This window comes from Siphateles boraxobius, unplaced genomic scaffold (assembly GCF_051911475.1).
Source record: "Siphateles boraxobius isolate OS27281-9 unplaced genomic scaffold, OSU_SipBor_1 12, whole genome shotgun sequence".
In the NCBI taxonomy this organism is placed as follows: domain Eukaryota; kingdom Metazoa; phylum Chordata; class Actinopteri; order Cypriniformes; family Leuciscidae; genus Siphateles; species Siphateles boraxobius.
This window is the reverse complement of record NW_027508722.1, coordinates 15,896,389-15,905,343: the sequence shown is the minus strand read 5'-3', so window position 1 is coordinate 15,905,343 and position 8,955 is coordinate 15,896,389. Positions and strand designations below refer to the sequence as shown.

Genomic DNA, 8,955 nt, shown 5'->3' with positions numbered 1-8,955 from the left:
AGTATATAAAAATTTTAATTTCTTGACTGTGAAATAATACATGCATACATGCTTTCTTCAAGTGCAAGGTGTCATTCTTATTTTACCAGAAAACAAATGGCTTTCATTATATTACAATTATTGATCGTAATGTAAATAAGTTGATTTTTTTTAAACCTGATACTTTAAACTTGATAAATAAACTTTAATGCCCATATACAAGTGTTTTTGTAATACTGGGGGTTGCACAGTTTTCACTCAGGTGCCTTTTAATAGCCAACAAGCTCATACATTTGTATAAACAGGTGCAATTATATAGGTCCTTCTCAAAAATTTTTTAAAAGCCTCAGGAATCTTTTGCAGGGGTTTAGAGTTAATTAGTTGATTCAGAAGATTATGTTAATAGCTCGTTTAGAGACCCTTTCATGATATACTAATTTTTTGAGATAGGTATTTTGGGTTTTCATGAGCTGTATGCCAAAATCATCAGTATTAAAACAATAAAAGACCTGAAATATTTCAGTTGGTGTGCAATGAATCTAAAATATTTGAAAGTTTAATTTTTATCATTACATTATGGAAAATAATTAACTTTATCACAATATGCTAATTTTTTTAGAAGGACCTGTATGCCACGTGTCGAAATGCATGAAAGAGTTCCACACAGCCACCTCCCAAGTCTCATTAAAAAATATACAAAATAACAGAAATACAGCGACAAAACATTATGTTTAACGTTAAATCAAATTAATTTAAAATCGGTTTAATTAAAATGTCTCTCTGGTCTTCCTTTGATGCGATTGGCCACGCAAGCAGTTCTGCCTGGCAACAAGAGAACTAATGCACTGATTGGTGGATTACAAAATTGCTGATTTTCCATCCTCTGTTGCTGCTGACACCACCAGTGCAAATTTCAAGAAGGGAGTTTTTCTTTGTGTACCATTCTCAGTAAGTACAATTATTAAGATATAAAGTTATTTTGTGTGACTTTTAAAAACTGAAATATGTTTATTTAAATCCTTGCACGGTTCTGTAATAAAAGAGACCGCAGCCATAATGATAATTACAATATTTTCTGGTCAAACTTTTCCAACATAACGTTAGCCACTAAGTTAATTAACGTTATTTTATTGATGGTTTTGTGATGATATGATAACTGCGATATCAAACTATTCTTTATTTTATTAGTAATAGTAATTAGTAAAATAAAAACTTAATCATTGTGTAATCGTGTATCTCTCGCCAAAAGACCATGTGGGTTATTTTTCCCGGGCAAACGTTGTCAGTTTCACCAGTAACGTTATTTGACAATATTTTCATGATACATTTCTGATTGATTGCGAAATCTACGTATTTCCTAATTTTTTAAAGCATGTCTATGTGCACGCTAATGTGATTATGTGACCTGCCCTTGTCTCCCCAAGATCTGCTTGGAGTTCAACAGAATTACTGGCAAAAACCTAAAGCAGGAATTCTACGAGAACGTTGATAGATATAGTCCATGATTCATGGACCTTTTTAAAGCCAAAGGGGGGACTCCTGGTCGGTACTTGGCTAACTTTTTAAATCAAATAAAGGTTAGTAATTTTGTCTTATTTAAGATTTTACTCACCCTCAAGTTGTTCCAAACCTGTATACATTTCTTTGTTAACACTGAGCACAAAGGAAGATATTTTGAAGAATGTTTGTAATTGAACAATTTTGGGTACAATTGATGTTCTTAGTATTTCTTTTTAGCATGTAGAAGTCAACGGAGGCCCAAAACTGCTTGGTTACAAACATTCTTCAAAATGTATTCTTCCTTTGTATTCACCTGAGCAAAGAAATTTATACAGGTTTGGAATAACTTGAGGGTGACTAAATGATGACAGAAATTTCATTTTGGGGGAACTATCCCTTTAAAAGCATTTCATTTTGTCAGCATTTAATCCTGTAGCCTAATCTCATAAAAGTGCTTCAAATATATTGATTAGTTGTTAGTTGTTCTGGCAGTAATGGAATTTTGTGTTTTCCTCTTAAGTCAGCCCAGCCAACGGAGGTCTGAACCCTTGTGATTCGAGGACTACCTATCATGCTTGGAGATGATGACTCCTCGGTCTTCAAGTCATGTTGAAAAGTAAGTTCATCTGTTCGTAACCTGTTTACATTAAAAGAACCACCTGTGCTCCCATTAGTCTAAGCATTTGTCAAGCATTTGAAAATCATGTTGATTTTAAAGCAATAGTTTACCCAAAAATGGAAATTTGCAGAAAATGTTCTCACCTTCAGACTATTCAAGATGAAGATGAGTTTGTTTCTTCATCTGAAAAGATTTTGAGAACTTTAGCATTATATCACTCGCTCACAAATTGATCATCTTTAGCGAACAGGTGCTCAAACTCATTCAAACAGCTGATAAAAACATCACAATAATCCACAATTAATCCACAGATTCGCTCTTTGGACTCTTACTTACAACACCCGTTCGCTACAGAGGATCAATTTGTGAGCAAGTGATGTGATGCTACAGTTCTCCAAATCTTTTCAGATGAAATAATAAAAAAAACTCCTCTATATATTGAATGGCCTGAGAGTGAGTGCATTTTCATGTTTGGGTGAACTATTCCTTTAAAATACAAAAATGTGGCCAAGTCTTCAAATTAATAAATTGTCATTTATACTGCATACTTAAAAAAAAGTATTGTCTTTGCCAGAAACGTGTACATTTTCATAGTCAAATGCATACTTGTCCATATAATTTGGGATTAGGGTTAGTGCTTTGTGTTTTTAATAAATCTAGCGCACGTTCTGATAAACATGCATTGATAAACATTTGATTCCTGATCGCAATACTCTATTTATGCCTGTTTTTTCACTAGGTGTCTGATCATCGCAACTCCATCCTTGATGTGCTAGTGGGCATCTTATTTGAGGACACTGAACTCCAGCCCCCAATTCCTTGCATTTAACTTCTACGATTGGAATAATACTTGAAGGTCAAGTGGTGATGGAAAAAATCCAGGACCTCCCACAGGCTATGTGTCTCTTCTTCGGTCTGATCTATGCTCTAGAACTGAATTAATCAAAATCACTTGCCAACACGTTTGATTTCATCCATCCAACGTTTGATTTCATCCAAATTTAAAAAGAATGTATACTTTACGTTTACATGTTCAGTACATTAACACAAATGTGAGACTTAAGTGTGATGTTTAAGCGATCAGAGTTGTACAATTGATGTAGTGCACTACTTAATGTTGGACTTTGTTGCCACCTTTAGAGTTATGTACATGGTGACTCATTTCCATTTCACTTTTTGGTCAATAAAGACTCAAAGGATCAATATGTTGTTCGTTGTTTTATTTAAGTGCAGTGTGCACAAAGCTTACTGTCAAAAATAATAACTTAATTTAGATTAAATTAATTTAATAATTTAGAATTAAATTCTAATTTCAGTTAAATTTTCATGTTGAGTTTACTTAAATATACAAGTAATTAACACTAAGTTAAATGAACTTTATTTTTTAAGTACATTAAATAATCGACAAGTTTGGTGAACTTAACAATTGAAGTCAAGTCTACATAAGCACCAAGTTAAGTAAACTTAAATATGCACGTTTTGGGAAACCCCATTACTCAATTAAATTGAGGGAACGAATTTACTCAAATCAATTGAGTTCAATCAACTTATTAGGGTTTTCAGTGTACCTTAAAGTCTTCGTAGCGTCTCGAGACAACGTTATCGGGAAACGCAGCCTTGATTGCTCATGATGTCATGTAAAGTGAAGCCACTATATTGGTATTCCCTCAAATTCTATTGAATTAATAGAAAATCATCTGATTTTAATGAGAAAACATGAACTAACGAGTCAGCATTTTTATATTGGAATACTATACATTCTTACAATGAAAACATCCTAAACATTTCTGATTATTATCAATGTTGAAAACAGTTGTGCTGGTTAATGTTTGTTGTGTAAACCATTGTAACAATTTAAACCATTTATTTTTCCCTCCAGGATTCATTGTTAAATAGACCCTAAACATATAAACGGTAGTGAACACTACTGTTCAAAAGTTTGGGGTCAATAAGATTTAAAAAAGGGGAAAAAAAGAAACTCATATTTTTATTCAGCAAGGATGCTATAAAATGACCAAAAGAGAGAGTAAGGATATCTGTTTAAAATAAATGCTGTTTTTTTTTTTACTTTCTATTCATCAAATAATCCTGAAAAACACAAAAATATGAAGCAGCAAAACTGTTTTCAACACTGATAATAATCATAAATGTTTCTTGAGCATCAAATCATCATATTATAATGATTTCTGAAGGATCATGTGAAGCTGTGATGCAGAAAATTCAGCTTCGATCACAGGAATTAATTACATTTTACAATATATTCACATAGAAAACAGTTAACCTATTAAAATAACAATAAGATTATTTCAAAATATTATAGTTTTTAATGCTGTCTTGGTGAACGTAAGAAATTTCTTTCAAAACATTAAAATTTGTACTAACACAATTAGTGTGTGTTTGACATTAGTGCATGTTTGAAGTTTTACTTAGGCTACTAGTCATATGGTTCATAGCGTCTTAGAGATGATGATCAGGACAGAAACTAGTCTGCTACGGTTCAGGGCATCAGCATGGAAGGATCTAGGAACACAACAAACCATTTGTCACAGAGCCAACAATATTATTATACAATCCCAGGTTTATTAAAAGGAAGAAGGCTACAGCAGAGGGGAAATGCAGAAAATAATTTCTTAATTAGGATAACAATTTGTTCCCTTTCAGGAACGTCGAGCTGCGTGAAACGCTGCGTGAAACGCTGCGGGAACGCCTCTTGCGTTGTGCGTCATGAAGCACGTATGGAATCAGCCCAATGGCGAGACGGAACGTCACGAGTGACGTCATCGACCAGGAAACTATAAAGCACACCCCTGAACACAATGGCGACAGCTTCTGTTGTCTTCAGCAAGCGCTCTGTGTGTGAATCTGTCCCTGTGTTTTTGTCTGTTCTTAGTGATTGCTAGGCAGGAGTTTTTCACTTAAAAAAAAAAAAACTATATATATATTCACATATATCAATATGACGAGCGAGCAGCAATACAGAAAGTGTGTTCCCCCCTGTACTCGTTATCTCACGGGTGGGGATACACACGATCTGTGTGTTGTTTGTTTGGGAGTGCAGCATGCCCAGTCAGCTCTCGAGGGGGCTGATTGTGAGCATTGCGAGCGTTTTCCATTAAGAACGCTCCGCTCCCGCAGATCACTCTTCGAGGAGAGTGGTTTGGTTCGCGCTCCCCACGGCTCGGGTCCCGCTTCTGTCGAGGCAGAGCGGCGGCGCCTGTCGTGGGGATCGCAAATGGATCTGTCAGCGGGGTTTGAGACGGGCTCTACCTTATCTCAGCCTTTACCTGCCAGTTCCAGTGCCTCAGTTCCGGGTGTGGAAGCACGCATTGCGGTTTCTTCCCCCCAGGCTGAGGCACCAATACTGCAGCTATCCAGTTCTGAGGAGCTGGATGTTGTCAGTATTGAGACAGGGGATGTTGAGGACTCGTCACCTCATTCCCCTGAACACGAGGAGCTTATGGAGGTGCTCACTCGTGCTGTGTCAAAACTAAGCATTGAGTGGCCAGCTGTCAGGCAGGAATATGTTTCTAAAAGCAAGCTTGACAAACGGTTTTTGCCTTCCCGCGTTCAGCCTCCACGGCGGTGCCTTCCGTTTCTTCCCGATCTCCACACCGTGGTGTCGAGGTCGTGGAAGAGACCCGCCTCTTATCGTGTGTTTAGCCCCCAGACTTCCACATATTCTAATATATCGGGGGCTAAGTTATATGGTTATGGGGCGATGCCCAAGGCGGAGGAGACTCTAGCTAGCCATCTTTCTGCTGAGTCTTCCTCGTCTCTTAAGAAACCAGCTTTACCCACCAAGCCTCTCAGAAATACTTCGGCTCTGGTGGGTAAGGCTTATTCGGCGGCTGGTCAGGCTTCGGCGTGTCTCCACACGATGTCAATATTGCAGGCATACCAAGCCGATCTTTTAAAAGATATGAGTGAGAGTGAGGAGGTCAGCACTGACGTGGTTCGAGAACTGCGTCAGGCTGCAGATTTATCTCTGCGTGCCACCAGGGAATCGGCTAAACTAATGGGCCGTCTATGCTGTCTATGGCCGCAGAGAGACACTTGTGGCTTAATCTGTCTGATATGAAGGATAAAGAGAAAGCTTTTCTTTTGGATGCTCCACTTTATACATCTGGTTTATTCGGTGACGCGGTAAACACGGTCATAGATAAATTTCAGGAAGAAAAGAAACAAGCTGCAGCTTTTCAAAAATTCCTCCCACTTAAAGTTCATGTCCCAGGGTCTGCTGGGCGAGGGCAGACCAAGCCGTCGACTAGCTCCTCACATAGGGCGCAACAAAGGCAGAGTGTCGCGTCTCGTGGACCCCCTTCTAAACAGTGGGAACAGACGCGACAGTCTCAGGCGAAGCCTTCTAGTGGTAAGACTGATCTGAGGACAGTCATTATGGCTAGGAAGGCTTCATCTAAGAAGTCCTGACGCCACTGGTGTCAGGATGCTGAGGGTGGTCCCCACCGTGAGAGGGAGGTGTTCACCGCTTCAGACGGTGCCCGTTCTCTCACGGTGCCCTCAGGGGTCCCTTCTGCCAACCCCGCCTTCATGTCGGGGCGCAGACGGGCCCAGCGAGCGCTTTCCCGAGGGACGCTCGCCCCCTCTGAGGAGGGGTTTAGAGCAGTCAGACCAGTCGTCCCCTGCCGGTGCGCCGTTACAGGGCGCTGTGTCTGCTGCTCAAAATATTCCAGAGGCCAGCCTCGAGAGGCTGGTACCCTTAGTAGATATTCTGGCAGAGTGGAAAAGTCTTCCAAAAATATCTCAGTGGGTTCTGCATTCGATAGAAAGGGGTTATGCCATTCAGTTCAGATCTCCTCCTCCTCGATTCAACGGGGTCCTGCCCACCGTGGTGGGCCCCGAGCAGGCTCTGGTAATGGAACAAGAGGTGAAAACGCTCCTTCAAAAGGAGGCTATAGAACGGGTTCCTCCTCCCAGCGAGGAGTCAGGTTATTACAGCCAATATTTCATCGTTCCAAAGAAGGATGGGGGGTTGCGTCCAATTTTAGATCTGCGCCTATTAAATCGTGCTGTAGCCAAGCTCAAATTCAAGGTGCTTACGCTAAAGCAAATCGTGTCACAAATCAGGTCCGAGGACTGGTTTGTCACGATAGATCTGAAGGACGCATACTTCCACATCTCCATCCTTCCGCAACACAGGAAGTTCCTGAGGTTCGCTTTCGGGGGCGAAGCGTACCAATATCGTGTTCTTCCGTTTGGCCTAGCTTTATCTCCCCGCATGTTCACGAAGTGCATGGACGCAGCGCTAGTCCCGCTGCGGCTCCAGGGCGTTCGTATACTGAACTACATAGAAGATTGGTTGATTCTCGCTCAATCGCAGCAGCAAGCGGCTCGGCATCGAGATGTCGTCCTCGCACACATCAAAAAATTGGGGTTGAGGCTGAATGCCAAAAAGAGTGTTCTATCTCCATCACAGATAACATCTTTTCTGGGGGTACTATGGGATTCTGTGGCAATGTGGGCTCGCCTGTCGCCTGCCCGCATCGCTTTGATTCTCTCAGCTGTAAAAAGAGTAAAGCTAGGCCAGTTGCTCACTGTAAAGCAGTTCCAGAGACTGCTGGGTCTGATGGCAGCAGCGTTCAGTGTTATACCCTGCGGCCTGCTGTACATGAGACCATTACAGTGGTGGCTCAGGACCAAGGGGTTCTCCTCGAGGGGAAACCCCCTCCGCGTGATCAAAGTTACACGGAGTTTTCTCCGTGCTCTGGTCATGTGGAGGGATCATTGGTTTCTGTCCCAGGGACCTGTGTTGGGAGCTCTTTGTCGTCGTGTAACGCTAACGACAGATGCTTCCCTCACAGGCTGGGGGGCGATCATGAGTGGTCGCCCAGCCCAGGGTCTGTGGCAGGACCATCATCGATTTTGGCATATAAATTGTCTAGAGATGTTGGCAGTGTTTCAGGCTCTGAAGCACTTCCTGCCAGACCTGAGAGGTCATCATGTTCTTGTCCGGTCCGACATCATATCGGTGGTCTCTTACATAAACCATCAGGGGGGTCTGCGCTCTCGCCCGTTATACAATCTGGCTCGCCGGATCCTTCTATGGTCCCAGGGGAAGCTTCTCTCATTGAGGGCGATTTATCTCCCGGGGTATTTAAATCGGGGAGCGGACATCCTGTCGAGGCAGGGGCCGAGGCCCGGGGAATGGAGACTCCACCCCGAGGTGGTGGAGCTCCTTTGGATGCAGTATGGTCGTGCCGAGGTAGACCTATTTGCGTCCAGGGAGACATCACACTGTCCACTGTGGTTTTCTCTCAGTCATCCAGCCCCGCTGGGGTTGGACGCTATGGTGCAGGCGTGGCCGAGGTCACGCCTGTACGCCTTCCCCCGATTGCTCTGCTCCCAGGAGTTCTGGAGAGGGTTCGCCAGGACGGGGTCAGTCTATTATTGGTAGCCGCGTTTTGGCCGGCGCCGAGTATGGTTCACGGACCTAGTGTCTCTTCTAGACGGCTCTCCTCTGGAGATTCCGATCAGGAGGGACCTTCTCTCTCAGGCGAGCGGGTTGATACTTCACCCCCGCCCAGAGTTGTGGAAGCTATGGGCTTGGCCTCTGAGGGGGCCCAGCTCGTAGGGGCTGGTCTCTCAACCGAGGTTGTTGAGACCATCCTTCATTCCAGAGCTCCTTCCACGAGGACGTTATATGCCTTGAAGTGGAGGCTCTTCACTTCTTGGTGTGGAGAACATCTGTTGGACCCAGTTAACTGCCCAGTGGGTGCAGTGCTGGAGTTCCTGCAGGAGCGTTTCTCCTCAGGGCTATCCCCCTCCACACTAAAGGTGTATGTGGCGGCACTTGCTGCTTACCATGTCCCTTTCAGTGGAATCTCTCTGGGGAGACACCC

The 8,955-nt window shown here is 42.5% G+C and overlaps 1 long non-coding RNA gene across 2 annotated transcripts; it reads left to right on the top strand.

Moving 5' to 3' along the window:
• Nucleotides 1-866: 866 nt before the first annotated feature.
• LOC143713696 (uncharacterized) lies at nt 867-3,239 on the top strand. 2 transcript variants are annotated; one of them, XR_013195257.1, is made up of 4 exons: nt 867-927; nt 1,404-1,556; nt 2,000-2,095; nt 2,838-3,239. It is a non-coding gene; the product is annotated as an uncharacterized LOC143713696 (long non-coding RNA). The 2 variants fall into 2 exon arrangements; XR_013195250.1 differs by lacking the exon at nt 867-927 and having other exon boundaries at nt 1,241-1,556.
• The last annotated feature ends 5,716 nt before the right edge of the window (nt 3,240-8,955 follow it).